The sequence below is a fragment of the Phragmites australis genome, chromosome 15 (assembly GCF_958298935.1).
Source record: "Phragmites australis chromosome 15, lpPhrAust1.1, whole genome shotgun sequence".
NCBI classification, from domain to species: domain Eukaryota; kingdom Viridiplantae; phylum Streptophyta; class Magnoliopsida; order Poales; family Poaceae; genus Phragmites; species Phragmites australis.
Genome location: NC_084935.1, coordinates 22,403,637 through 22,419,133, shown reverse-complemented (window position 1 = coordinate 22,419,133; position 15,497 = coordinate 22,403,637). Strand labels below are relative to the sequence as shown.

Below are 15,497 nucleotides of genomic sequence, written 5' to 3'. Positions count from 1 at the left end.
CCCCGCACTGGTCACGTAATGAGGCCATTGTCACGTCCCAATTTCCATAATCACATAATTAAGCATAATTATGCTTCTCAAGCATAATGTTTAATTTTTGTGTAATTCGTTTTGTGACTCTAGAGCGATTTGTTTAAAGTCATTCGGATGAGAGAAAAAAATTAAAGTCGCAGTTAAACGGACCTCTTTCTCTCTAACATGTGGGACCCACCCTGCCCCACACCTTCTCCACTCCAAAAGGAGCAGCTCACCTGCTCCCTCTCTCTCCTCCCTCACTCCCACATGTGCAGCAGCAGCTGCAGCTCCCCCTCCCACTCAAGCTCTCACTCCCTCTCTCCTTTTCTCCCTCAAATCCGAGCTCTAGAGAAGGATTGAAGGTATGCATGTGGTACCATTGCATTCTAGAGCTCATAAGCTACTCATCCATCCAATTCATTTTTGTTTTTTCAAAAGATTCGAACCGGTTTTGATGTCTTTTGGGTATTCATGGTTGAAGCACAAGAAACACTGGAGTTCTTCGATTTCCCTCCATTTCCTCCACTTCCCGACGATCATCCAGCTCCATAAGCATCTTGAAGTCTCTTAGGCTCCCCATGACAAGAATTCGTTGTTTGGTTGGTCAATTTCGAGTTTTAGCAAAGTTAATGAGTTTTTAAGGTTTTGGACCAAAATGAGAATTTAGACGAGATTTGAGCTAGGAATCGAGTTGCTAGGTTGATGAGTGAATTCTAGACTCCATAAACCACCTCAAACATGTTCCTCATTAGTTGGAAAATATTACATTTCAATTTGGCAAAATTTTCCCCAAATCAGAGAACTTCTGGAAAGTGGGGAGTATCTGTATAAAAATGCGGATAGTCCGCAAAAGTGTAAAGGTTCCGCACCAAAGTGCGGAGGGTCCACACTTTCTGGAAAAATGGCAATTTGAATTATATTCAAGATTTTCTTAGGGTTAAGCTACAAAGTTAGTCTAGAACTCTTAGTATGGTATATGCTTAGGAGTATGTAGCATAGATTTAAGTTTGGGGTTAAATCGATCGATGAATCGTTGAAAACACATTTTCAGCCCAGGTCCGGAGTGTCCGCACAAAAGTTCGGAGGGTCCGCACGTGTCCGGAGTATCCGGAGAATTCTCTGGATAGTCCAGAGTTTGCCTGAGTTGCGCAATGTCCGGATGATCCGCATAATTTTGCGGATAATTCGCATATGTCCGGAGGTTCTGGAGAATTCTCTGAAGGTTCCGCACTTTCGGCAACTTTTCAAATTGGTTTAAATCCCAATTTTGTTCTAGCTCGCATGTTTGCACTTTTAGCATGTTTTGCGCATCTTATGGCATGCATTGTTGCATTTCATCCATATTCATGGTATTGCACGGGTTATTCTTTTTAGAGAACGCCGATCTCATGATCCCGACGAGCGACAGTGGTCTGGAGGCACCCCACCTTTCTGATCCAGAGCAGCAAGGTAAGAAACTAAGCATATTGATCCCTATTGTGTAATTGGATAAGTCTAAAATTGATGAAATATGCTTATGTATGTATGCATATTTAGTAAGTCAGTGCCAGGTACCAATGGGTAGAACCTAGGCCGATTGCATCTTTCTTCTGTGAATACTTGTGCATTTACTTTCCTTGTAGCCTGGAGAGATTGTCAATGTCTAGGTATGAGTTCGACTTATATGCTTAGCCATGCTTAGGTCATTCAGTAGAAGTCGAACGACGGCGCATTCCGTTGTTCGCAAGCATAGGACCTCCTTATTGTTACATACACTTGTTGAGGTTGAAATGGTTGTATAGTGGTGAGAATGAGACGAGGTGTGGGCGGTGCTAGGATGGTGTTTTGTCCTGCCCGGATGTGGAGTTCCCTTGGGTAGGTCAGTAGAGGAAAATCGGACACTGTAGGCCGCTTGCATCGTTTAAGGCCAATCATCGGGGTAGTTGGCTTTAACACTTGCCTTACTCACCACATGCCGATCTAATGGTAAGGCAAGCCGAATACCTTCGCAGCTGTGGCTTTGTGAGCGCGAACATCGATGGTGTGAGCGGGTGGGTTTGTAAGCGGTACTAGTTTGCTCCGGGAGTAGTTTTTAGTATCACCGCGCCGAGCAATGCATGCCCTACACGGTTGGGGCTGGTTGGGAAAGGTTGACACGGGTACCCCTTGTGTGCATTTTAGCAGGTGGCACAAGCCGTATGGTCCCCGAGTCGTGTGGTCCAGGAATATCTCCCTGCAGGGGTGTATAAACAGTTCGAACTGCCGCGCTCTCGGTCATGAGCATGCTATTGTTTCATTTGCACCCGGTCGTAGAGTTTCGAGTATGGTTTGTGGTTCGGTATGCGGGAGATGGTGATGTGGGCACTTGTTACTTATTGATATACATGTTGTTACAGTTACACTTGTTCAGTTGTTAGATTCAGGGTAGTTTTCATATGTTTTGGTAAAGTTTCAATCGCTCACACATATGTCTAGGATGCTTAGTGCATATGTTTTACTTAACCTGTGGTTCATCCTTGCTAAAGATTAATGCATAATCCTTGGAGTCGAGCTATGTATATGTGCTCTATATGGTTTAAGTCTTGCGAGTACCTTCGTACTCATGTCTGCGATTTCAAGTACTCCTATCGCTGAGGGAGATGCAGTGTTTGGCTACTTCGCGCCCGCCGGTGCAGGTGGTGGGCAAGAGTAGTGCATCCTACTCTGGGTGGTCGTGCTTTTGTGATGGAGCCTAAGGGCATATGGCTCCATCCCCCTTTTGTTGTATAGTTTTTAGTCTTCCGCTGCTTAGTTCTTTTGCTGGTTAGGAGTTGAGCAGGTTTTAGTCTCCTCCTAGCTCTCTTTTGCTGTAAATTGTGATAAATTGTTGCACGCTTAAGAACTTGTAATATAATGTTAATTACTCGCTCTTTCTTAAACTTTGTTGTGATGTACATGTTGGAAAGGCATGTGTTCCGATCTTGGGCACAAAACATGTGCTGGGACTACCAGGATGATATTCTGGTTAATCATCGAGGTTTTGGTTATGAATAATGATCCTCCTAGTGATTAATTAGAATATTATTTGGACGCTTCCTCACAGCCATGATCTTAAAAATATCTACAGTCAACTGACATTTGGCGGTGTGGGGACCGTCACGTGGGGCAACCCCTTATCCATTACATCGATAGTAGCCTCTAAGCTCCATCACGAATGCGACGGACTGAGTGATTTGCCATAGTGGATTGTGTTCACCGCACGACTAGCGGTCGTGGTCGGCCTTGGTTGCACCACTTAGATCCCAGGTGAACGCATGTTAGCCCTGGGGAGTGGTCGTTGATGTAGCCCAATTTTGTGGTCGACTCAGGAAACCGCATCCCGATGGGAGGTTAAATATCCATAGAGAGATGGGGCACGTGGGGGAGGGAGAGAGGGCACATGGGGGGAGAGAGAGGAAATGTGGGAGAGAGAAACATTAATTGCTACCGGACCTGAGGGAATTTTGGTTCCCCACGTGCGGCCTTTTGAATTTTGAGCTGATCGAACCCCACGGCGGTTAAGATACCACGGTGCCCCTTTAAATTGGAGGGCCTATGGTTCCCCATGAATCCTTTTGTCGCCTCCTTTAAACTCCAAGCTTTCACGCTCAGAGCCCTTCGTCTCTGCCTTCGTTCTTGCCCTCACAGCATCCTCCATCATCGTCCGGTGGTGCGCACCGACAGCGAGCCTGCATTCCCCAGATCTTAGTGCGATGAGGCAAGGTTGTGGTTGATGCACAATGTCGACCTGTTCACCCGCCCCCTGACCTCGGGGTACCCTTCTGGGGATAGCGTGCCTGCTCCCCGCCCGATGGAGATCATCATGTTCGTCTCATTCTTCTTGGCCGGCCCCTTGTTGCCCTTCTCCAAGTTCTTCACCACTGTTATCTGCTTCTACGACATCTGCCACCTCCATCTCAACCCAAATTCCATTCTCATGCTGAGCATTTTCGTTTATCTCATGCCTCAACCTCTTCTCGTTCTTCTACACTTTTCAACTAGTGACCAGGCCGGCCACCGGAAGCTATGGGTTCCACCTCCACAACGACTCCATGGACTCCTACATTGAGGTAGGCCTCAAGTCATCACGATCGGGCTGGAGCGAGGAGTGGCTCTACCTTGCGGCGGACAATTCCTTAGTCAACCTCCGAGTGCCAAGCGCACCGGCGCATGCCATGGACAACTTGGGGAGTTCGGACACAACCACCCTAGAGCTATTGACCCTTGCCAAGCGGGTTGGCCAACTCTGAGGGGCTAGGCTGATGAATCGGACATCGTTCATGACTTCATCAATCATTGTTTGTGTCCTCTGCAGAGATGAGCACACCCGGCGTTTTAGTACTCCGAGCCGAACAATGTCACCCAGGAGAGCTTCATAGGTAACCCCGTTGTCGTTTCCTTGGTGTTGCTTCTTAGATAAGTGTGTGACTTCTCACATCTCTTAATTTGTCTAGATCTTAATGACGATACCATTAACTCACGAGTCCAAAGCCTGATGTCAACTGCCCCGAGGAAAGATGGTCCTCTGGCCGGCGCACTTCCACTGTGTGATTTCACCCCATCGGAGAGAGCACGGCTCAAAAGGGTAAGTTTGGAATTTCTAAAATTCTCGCCCTCGAGCCTTTTGTGAGTTAGATTTTCACAGTTGGTGCCATTGCAAGGTCTCTCTAAGGTTAACGTTCTCCTCTTAATTATCGACGAGGTCCTGGAGATCTCCGATCAGACCACCCTAGGGAGAGAAATTCGCCGTGACCTCCCCCAAGTGCTCAATAGAGCACTGCTCCGCCAAATCATAGCCCATCTGGTCACGCCTCCGACTCATCTGGTCGCAGCGATGACCAGGCTACTCCCGGCAAAACACCAACCCTGAGTAGAGGTCATACAAGCAATGTCGGTCAGTAAGGAAGTGGCCGGCCTCGCCCTGAACCAGCTAGGGGTGACCAGACTACTCGTAGTTGATTGTTGGCCCTAGGCGGAGACCCTACGAGTGGTGCTGACTTACAAGGGAGTGACCAGTCTCACCCAGAGCCAGTCGGGGGCGACCAGATTGCTGCTCGCCATGCCTCCACGCAAGGGGAGAACATTCGAAGCTAATGGAGGATGAGAGAATGACACACGGCTTTCTTCTGGATGCCTTCATGGCAATGCAGAGGGCCCTGAGGAGCGTCATGCTGGAAGCCACCAAGCCGAAGGAAGAAACTGTGCAGTGCTGGGCCTACGCCATCGGCGTCCTGTTAGAATAGTTCACCTAGTTCTCGAGCATCCTAGCGGCGAGGGAGTGGAGGACGTGGTGAAGGCGGTGAAAGCCGCGGTGGAGTGCGTTCTCCATTGCTATTGCTAGTGACCCCAATTTCAACCTCAAGGTCATCCGGGAGAGGGTCATGACTGCTAGTCCCGAAGCCAAGGTGAGGCTGCAGGCGGAGTGCCAAGGGGTGGTGGAGAGTGTAGGCTCTCTCTTTCGAACGGAGACCACCGAGTTTTTCATTTCTTTGATGGCTTTGTATTGCTGTTGTGATTGTAGTGCTTCTATATTGATCGTACTTCTTTATCACTCCAAGCCCTCGATCACTCTCATTAACGATTCCCTCGATCAGCGTAGTTAGTTTCCTGGTCGAGCGAGAGAACATGCAGAGCGATCTTTGAGGTGCTCCAGTATTGCCACAGGCTAAGTCATGTGTAGTCTTAGGCTAGTCGAGTAAGACCTGGCTAGTTGACTCCTGTGTGTTTTGCGACAATTTGTCAGGAGGAGCTACTCGCAGTGCAACGGGACTTGGAGCGCATGACGAGGGAAAGCGACCAGCATGTCGAACGTTCACCCCCTTTGACTCGCTACTTCGGTCAGCCGGCATTCAAGTTCGCCCCACTCCTAGGGACACCATGACTGATCATATCGACTGGCTCTTGGCAGCCTCTGAGGAGGCAGGTGTACTTGAGTAGATTCTTCATGCGACTATTGGCCAGCACCTTTTCGAGGTCGGAGTCTATGGCACCTGCCTTTCCCTTTCCTAAGTTATGGAGCACTTCCCTAACCTCGACCTTATTCCGGCCATCTATGAAGGCTTTGTCAGTACCCGGAAGACTACGGAGGAGCTCCACGATCTTGTGAACACATTTCTTGTCACAGCTCACTCCCTCCTTTGGACCGTCCAGTTTGAACCATTGCCATGCATTTTCGGATCGTGGGGACACTAAACAGATAATCAGAACCAAACCTCGGCATTACCCGGAGAGTTATTTTGTAATATAAGGACCTACATTTATATAAATCTTTCCTTTGTTTATACGGTGAGTAGGCTCTGATTGCTCATTATTCTAGGGGGAACTAAGGCTTTCGTATCGCTCGCTAGCTAGGTTCACGGTACCTAGAATAACCCTTAGCACGATAAGTCCATCGGTGACGACTAGCGCTCAACCCAAATTAGAACTTGTAACCGCGTGGTCGTTATCCCTCAACCGCTCTTAACCCTAATACTATGCAAGCGGCCTTTTTCATTCCCTCCCCTAACCTATTTAGTACTCACCATATAAGCGAACAGTTCCTGCACCTCCAGAGGTTGCAACACTAATACTACCCAACCTGCTGCGAAAGAATACCAAATAGAACATGCAAATAGCATACCAACCAAGGTGGCATCATCGACCAAATGATCTTCAAAGACTACAATGGCCAGTATCCACCTCTCAACGAACAACCACATCAGTAATTGATCAGTTTGTAAAACCAACTATCATGTACAAGTTTTTCCAGCATCTACCACAACAAATAGAATGTCTAGGCCAATTCACATCTATGGCAGACTTGGACTGGAGGAGAGAGAGAGAGGGGGGGGGGGGGGGGGCGAGGAGGAGGAGAGTATTGTTTTGTTGATCAGTAGAGTCAGCAAAATAGGAGGCCAGCAGCTCCAAGGTTTTGTTGCTTGCTTTTCTTGGAGCTGCAATCGAGGCACTTCTATTGCTTTATGTGCTCCGCTTTCGCCGGAGTTATCTTCACGCATTTGCCGTGGAACCACCGCTCACAAATGTCGCATCCAATCCAGGACTCATTTGAGTGGTAGAGACCGCTGCAAGTTCCACATAAAGGGCCTCGGTGTGTTCTTCATCATCCTCGTACCCATCATCAACAACTGCTGGCCACGAGTTCTTCGTCTGTCCATCATTTGCTCGCTGCGTAACAAAGTAAAATGTCAGTTTTCGAAAGCTCAAAGGTAGACAGTTGGATAAGGTTTTGACAAGAGCAAACAGACTAAAAGGGCATTAACATGGCACCTTTGTTGAGTGCCTGGATTTGCCACTGTTATTAACACCAGACTTATTCTCCTTTTGCTTCCGGTCAACCATTGTTTCATACACGGATGGATGCTCATTAATCAAGCTGAATACGCACTTCCTGACGAATAAAAAAGTAACATGTTGAGTGCAGGAAAAGGGTTTAGTTCAGTTAGATATTCAAGCACACTTTCCATTAACCACGCTCACTGCATTCTTTAGAAAAAGGTGATGGATGTTGTAACAGTAATACCAAATCAGTACGAGAATCAATGGTACTCCACATATGGAGTGAGCCATTATTCCGAAATGTCAGCCTAACAAGGATTGATTAGGAATATCATGAAAGGGTAATCACAAAGTTTTAGCTTATCGGAAATCTGAGAACAATTTTAGTGCAGTATGCTAATTAACCCAAATTGTGAAAACAGAGGAGCATAATAGGTTGATGTACAAAAGTGAAAGAGGTAGCGACCTTATGAAGCAAATACCACAGAAGATTCCCTAACACTTGATCAAGGATACTATTTAGCAAGATTGTAAGGCAGAAGAAAGCCAGGAAACTAAGGAATTATATGTAATATACAATGAAAGAGTATCAATGAGATACATGCTCACAGCATGCCAACTGGAAAAGGAAAACAGCTCTGGAAATAGTTTAGGAAATGATTGACACTAAGACAGTTCAAATTGCTTACAAAAGCTCTCCTTTTTTTGATAGCGTGACAAATAGTAAATGATTTGCCACTAGTAAATTGTTTTGGCTCAAGTAGGATGAAAAACTACAAATAGGAGATAGCATGACTTCACATTGGCAATTAATCGGCCCTAAACAGTAACAGGAAGTAGCACAAAACAAAAGAAAATCAACCAATTTTCAACAATAAGAACACGGTCAAGCTAAAATACTAAGGAAGTCGAAAGTATTCAGATAATGGAAATACCTGAGGAAAGCATGTATACACCTAACTGGCAGAAATAATAGGAGAACTTCATTTATAAAATACCTAGGCAAATTAAGACAATGGCTGATGCATAGTTGTTACGGCGATGCGCGATCCATCACCTTCACACCTTTACAACGCTTATGGCGCGCGGCATAGCGACATCATACACACACTGGCGTAACGAATACACATATTATAGTAAAGGACATTAAGAAATTATATTGGCTAATGGTAATATAAATATAGCTCAAAAGTTATACTCTAGGATTTTAGAAATCAAAATAGCAATATAAATATAGCATAAAAGACATAAAACTCTCTCATCTCTCAAAGGCCTCTGTGCTTTGATCAGTCATATTCTTAAAAAAAAAAGAAGCTGGCCTAGTCACTACTCAGTGTACAAAGAGATATATATTCCCCTTGTGATAAGATCATCAGAGTACTACTCCCTCCATTTAAGAATACAAGGCGTATTTTTTTTAAAGTCAAACTTTATATATTTTAATCAATAATTAGTTAAATTATAAGTATGTTTACTGTATAAAAATTATACAACTAGATTTGTACTTCAAAACTCTTTAACATTATATTAGTCTTGTAGTTATAAACTATATATTTTATGAGAAATAATGGTTAAAGTTTTTTAAGACTAAGCCAAAACAAAATACATATTATATTCTTAAATGGAAGGAGTACTTGATCGAGTGATAGACAGAGTACTACTCGGAGAGAGACTAAGAGAGATAGAGAGAGTACTATTGGTTGGCGTTGAATCAGAGTAGAGAGACAGGGAGTATTACTTGGTTCTTCACTGGTTGGCAACTTGGCATCCAATTAGAGTACTATAATAGAGAAATTGAGTGAGGGAGAGATTGAGAGAGAGTCTGAGACCGAAAGAGAGAGAGAGACTGAAATTAAGAGAGATAGAGAGGGAGATGGCAGGCGGGATCCAAACGGGTAGACGGGAGATGACGGGTGAGGGAGATAGCGGAGACAGGCGAGGGAGATGACGAGAAGGATCTAAGCGGGTGACGGGTAGCTGGCAAGGCAAACGGGAGACAGCGAGGCGAGCGGGGATCCAGGCGGGGTGGGCGGAGAGAGACGACAAAGATGGGCTAGAGAGACGACGGGTGAGATCTAGGCGGGCAACGGGCAGCTGGTGAGGCGGACGAGAGACAGCAAGGCGAGCGGGGATCTAGGGGGGGCAAGGTGGCAACGACTCCTTTTGGGTTGCAGCTCCTTCACTCGATTAAAGGTATGTTGTGCTTAGTTGCTTACTTGTCGTCGTCTATTGTGCCCGCCACACCTAGAGAGGTCACCGCAGCGCCATACCGACACCATACACACCAGAGCCGTGGCGTCGGCATGGCGACACCATAACAACTATGGATTGACTATACAAATATGAAGTCACAACATGAGTCTTACAAGTGTAAATGATGAACAAAGAAAAATTGTGAAACAATGAATAGAACAATCAACTATAAAAGTAGGTTAATGGCCCGAAATATTTAATTATAGTGTGTTTGACCATCATACTTCTTGTAGAACATATAAAAAAGCTGAGGTTACAATCAGCATTAGCAGGGTATCAGGGATTTGTAAGGTGAACAGAACTAATAAAATTGAATGAAGGGAGCTGAGAAAACTACATGACTAAATCTTTTTTTACAAGACATAGAATGATGAGAAGTAGAAATTGGACATTTCAAATACCTTTCAAAAGCTCTAATTATACTCAGGAGGAATCTAAATTCATGGTATGGATATCAGAAAAAAGGATTTGCATTCGATATATCCAGAATTTCAAAACCTTTACTATGAAGTTTCTGAAAAAGGGAAATTTCATGATTTGCCAATGCAAATGTTGGGAGTTTTAAGATGTGCGGCATGTGCCATTTCTTTATGATGAAATTTAGTACTGCCAATCCCAACATGTTCGTACTGAGGATGTACCACTTTAGATGTACTGCCTCATCTCACTTTTTTAAAACTGAAGTGCACATGGCATGCATATGTCGGCCACTCGATCCTGTGGGATCCGGAGGTGACTTCGTCGCTGACACGTGGGCTCGATCCTACGACGTGACATTACGGTGATTTCATCGCTGACACGTGGGCTCGATTCCATTTGTCAACAATGACACGTGACGTTAGGAGATCCTCGTCCGACCTATGACGGGCCAAGCATGCTCTATGACGCCATCAAGCTAGTGAGAGCCTTAAATGGCCATTCGGTTTAAAAAGAAAAGAAAAGAAAAATGACAGAGCAGATCAAAGTGGCATATCCTGAGGATAAGCTCGTTTGTAGTGGAATATCCTAAAATCCAAACACTTGGAGTGGCAAATCATCATTTTCCTCCATAATATGTTCGATATTACCTCAAGCATAATATGCTTGAGGAACAGCATCAGAGAAACTCACCTCAAGCATCCAAAATGCTAAAAAGCAAAACAGCATGGAAAACTGAAAGACTTATGGAATTTCACAGCGTCCAAATCGTAACATTCAGCTGGAGTATAATTTGTCGACCTACAGAAGTCTACTAAGCCAAATATATAGAGCAGCACGGCATATCGATATCTCCACAATGTAGAGTGCCAACATGAAAGACGAAAATCGATACCAATCACAATAGCGTAAAAAACATACATTTGTTAACGGTTCCAATGGAAACTTCGAAATACCTTTTTCTGCAACGAAGATGCGAACTGTACATGATGGCAACAGTAGAAAATCAAGGAACAAAAATGAAAAAGAACAAAGTAAACTAAGTGATAAAACATGGCCCATTGACAGCAGAAAGATAAATAAAAGGTGGACACAGGAAACATGTGCACCAGCACAAACACATGCACCAGGTGAGGTGAAATAAAGTAAGCAATCCATAAACCCCCACGCATAGGAACAGCATCACACAGACAAGACAAGAAAGCAATTCGATATTAGCATCAGATTATTCTCCAGAGAAGTGATATCTTCAACCGAGATGGTCAATTTAACACACAAACAACAGAGCAGAGTGCTCCCTCCCGATCTGATTTGGGGGCGGGGCGGCCGTAGCACCTACCTCTCGTTGCCATTGAGGTGCGCGTCAAAATCAACAAAATACAATTTAGTTAATTGGTGTTTTGATGAAATATCACTCATCTCTCACTAACATGTAAAATCACCTGTGTCAATGACATGTGGCTAAGATTGTATTTCATCGAAACGCAATCAACTAGATTGTATTTATGCATTCTCTCGAATAAAAGAGTGGCAGTTCATACCGTCCCTGGCCAAGTTAATATCGAGGGCAGGCTCCAACATCTTTAGTGGCATCTCCTCTGCCGGCGGCGCCACCTCCTAACTCCTGTTCAGGAGCCCGTACAGACACAAGTTCTCCTTCTCTGCAAGCGCTCCAAGAAGAAACCAATCAAACCGCTAGCCCCTAGCTCAGATCCGACCGGGTCTTACCTAGGTCGTAGAACCTGTAGAACTCATTGACATCTGCGAGGGAAGGAACCGCATGAGGTAAGATCGGGACGAGATGTCGCCAGCGTCAGGTCCGGAGTAAGGGACGAGTGCAGGCGAGCGCGGGCGAGAGAGAGGGGCAAGCGCGTACGTACTGGAGGTGAGGGCGTGGATGAGGCTGGCGCGACGGGCGACGAAGTCCCTGTAGATTTCCTCGATGGTGCGGGATGCGAAGGAGACATGGGGGGCTGTCTCCATCGGTGGCAGCGCGGTGTCACTATGTTGATGCCTCCGATGCGGGAAGGGAGGAGGTTGGAGCTCTGACATTGGGTCGGGATTTAAGATCATCTCTAACCATATTTCTTTCATTTTGTTCGTGATTCTTCTCCTCGTTTCTATACCCATTATTTTCTCTCATCTCCAACAACTTTCCTTCAAAGGTATTTGTAAAGTGAAAGGAGAGAGAATCTTAGGGTGGAGAGAATAGGAGAGAGAATCCCTTCATGAAGGGAATTGTGAAGAGAAGCTATTGAAGCGCTGAAAGAAATAAGAATCCCTTCATGAAGAGAACGTGACTCATGAAAGGAAGCCGTTGGAGATGGTCTAATGTGAGGGTAGGGCGATGAGTGCGGTTCACGAATGGTGAGGCACGTGGGGCCCACAAGTCAGTGAGTGGGTTCTCACGGGTGCGTGGTGGGGAGGGTCCAAGGAGTGCTTGCAATGGGGGCGGCGTTTGTTGACATGGTGTTGGTGGGGCCAAAGTAGCCATGTAGTACGTCAGAGGATTCGTGTCCGGCAGGACCACGGGGGTGGTCGAGATCTTTTACACCGGACCATGGCAGATTGCCAGTTGGTTGGAAGAGAACGACTAAGGGACTGATTGCCCGCATGAGAGAATCTGGTCCGACAGATACGTATAATCTCATAGAGAACGTGTTTAATTGTCCATATATACTATTTTAGTCTGGTCCGATGAATGCAAATGTACGCCCGTAGCATGATCTGGCGGATGCAAACTCTTGTATCCACTCATACAGGCAGATCTACGTATCAATGTCACAAAATTATCTTCATACAAGTAACCAATTACAGTCTCCACTTTTGCATTCGCTCATATGACCTCATATTCAATCAACCAAATAGAAACTCAGTTCGGTCTATTCATACAGATATAGTCAATCAAACACACTTTTTTTCAACAAATATGACTCTACTCAACTCGTTTTCCCTCAACATATATACGATCTATGCGGACAACCAATCATGCTCTAAACCCACCACATTGAACAACAACATCATTAGGATGGGATGGCAATCCTGTCCGGTATGGCACACAGGAAAGTCCAGTGGTGTTCGTAAAATAGGTCACAAAACATTATTAACGGAACGCTCGCACATCATATTTATTTAGTGGGAGCTTCTATTATATTTGGGTTTAATCAGATGTCTAAAACAAGCTGATAGCATTTCTAGTTGTCTAAATTGTGCAATGCCAAATTGTTGCATTCAGCGCGTTACTGAGGTTTCATGGACTTCCGAAACATGATCCAACCACACACCTCTAGGCGTTGAGAAAAGAAAATTGTGATCCATTCTTTTTTACTTACTAGTAAACTACGGCGTTCGAATTTTATAGACACTTATTATAGTCAGATCTAACAAATCAAGTAATTAATACGACGATGTATATTTTAATAAGTTAATACATGCTAAGAAAGTTTTATTATATCAAGGAGAAACATGAACAATACAACAAGTAATACGTGGTTAAATACATAGTCACATGCACAAATAATGTCACAACTAATTTTTCTTCTTAAACCATCTAATCTCTGATATGCTTAAGTATTCTTGTATAACTTCGTGAATATTATCTTTAGATTCATTCTCACTGTACTTTAATAGGTATATCAAAAACCTTATTCCTCAATGTGTACCCATCCTGTATATGTATTATATTTTATTGTCAAGGAAAATAATTGTATAACGATATAATCCAAGTGCTCACTATAGACAACTATGTAGTCGAGAATACTCATAGTGCAAATTCATGGTTTTAGCTGTTCACCAGTCCACATGCACATGAAATTGACAAAAACCCCGTTAATTCCTTGCAGAAGTATGATTTCTTACATCTATATACATAAACTCATCGATTATATTGATGTTCTAAGTAAGTTACCAGTCTTCTGTTTTTGAAACATAAATTGGTAATTTACGACGCCATAAAAAAGTATCCTCATTCCATGCAGGGTTTGCTACATCCAAGGCAATCTGGATGTTATTGGCAATCTTAAAATTTAGAAGACATAGTGCATGGTTGGATCATTTGCTTTAAAACAAATTGGTATTGGCCATAGGTACAATGTAGAGACACTTTTAGCCTCCATGTTGAAAGCGTATTGAATGAAGTGGGCATGGAAAGATGGCGATAACAGAATCTGCAAATGATAGTCTTTAGGAAAATATAAACCACGACACCAATAGACAACAATGGTGGATCCAGGGGTCACTGGGTAGGCCTGGGCATACCAAAAAAAATAGTAGAGTCCCTAGTGGCCCAGCCCAACTCAGAGTCTTGACAACCCAACAATCGTGCCTAACTCAGCAATAGCGCGACACCTAGACCCCAATTGCAGTTGGATGCCCTAACGCCTTGCCACCTCCAAACATGAGCCGTCCACTCGACCACGCGCATCGCCAGATCTACATGACTAGACACCATCACCAGCCCACCTCGTCACACCGCCATCACCCGTCATCGCTGGCCATCGGGGCACTGGGCACAGGCCAACCCGTACTCAAGGCTCCAGTGGTTAAGTGCTCATCATGGTTTCCACCAACCCATCGACGGCGATGCCATGCTCCTGGCCTCATGTGGTCATGCCCCACTGCCCAACTTAGTAGATATGCCCTGCTCGCCTGCTCTGTTAAAATGTGGCTATGCTCAGGTGGATTAGCCAAATTCAGGCACACCCTTTTAATTTTTTCTAGATTCTCCACTGACGAACAATGGAACAAATCTTACCAACATGCATTGCGAAATTTCATAGTCATCTCATGCTAGCTATCAAACATTTTTGCGGACCATTGTACATCAAGCTTCACACGATGCAATGGCTCTCATTCAAAATTAGACACTGACTATGATAATAAGAAAGCTTATGAACATTAGAAAGCAAAGTGATTACGGGAATTTAAGAATTTACTCAAAACTGCATGTACATGTTGTGAACTGTTGGAACTCGTCGCATGTAAACATCTACACGAACGTGTTTAACAATCGTTGTCCACAGGATCATGCACATTTAGTGTTTCCTGGAGCTTTTGTAGGCTTAAGCTACTGGAGTAAGGCTTGGAGCTTTGCAACCATTCTTTCCTATAAAACAATTTCTTGTATTAGGTACAACAACACATTAGAATAATCTATACAAATAGTACATGTTATATAAAATAAAAGTGGTGTACTCCAAAGTCTCGGTATGTTCTATAGACGTGATATATTGCAAAGCTCACCTACTAACTCATGCGTGTTCATTGGCATCATAACAGTGGAAAGAACACACAATGATGATTGGTCTTTAGTTTGATGTGATGAGTTTGACCATTTGCCTTACAATTTAGGATTATCTAAAATCACAACATCATAAGGACTTTCTCCCTTTTTGTCATTATGTTTGGAATTTAGACATTCTTTCCTCTTGTTTAATTTTGAGTCTTTGTCAGTCTTGTATTAACTTTAGATGCAAGACATACCATGTTCGTATGAGATAACTGAATGTAACACTTACAGGCGTGTCTAGATTAGGCCTTGT

At 44.3% G+C, this 15,497-nt stretch overlaps 1 pseudogene; it reads right to left on the bottom strand.

The window, feature by feature from the left end:
* Positions 1-6,867: 6,867 nt before the first annotated feature.
* LOC133893057 (PHD finger protein ALFIN-LIKE 3-like) lies at positions 6,868-11,968 on the bottom strand (annotated as a pseudogene).
* Positions 11,969-15,497: the final 3,529 nt, after the last annotated feature.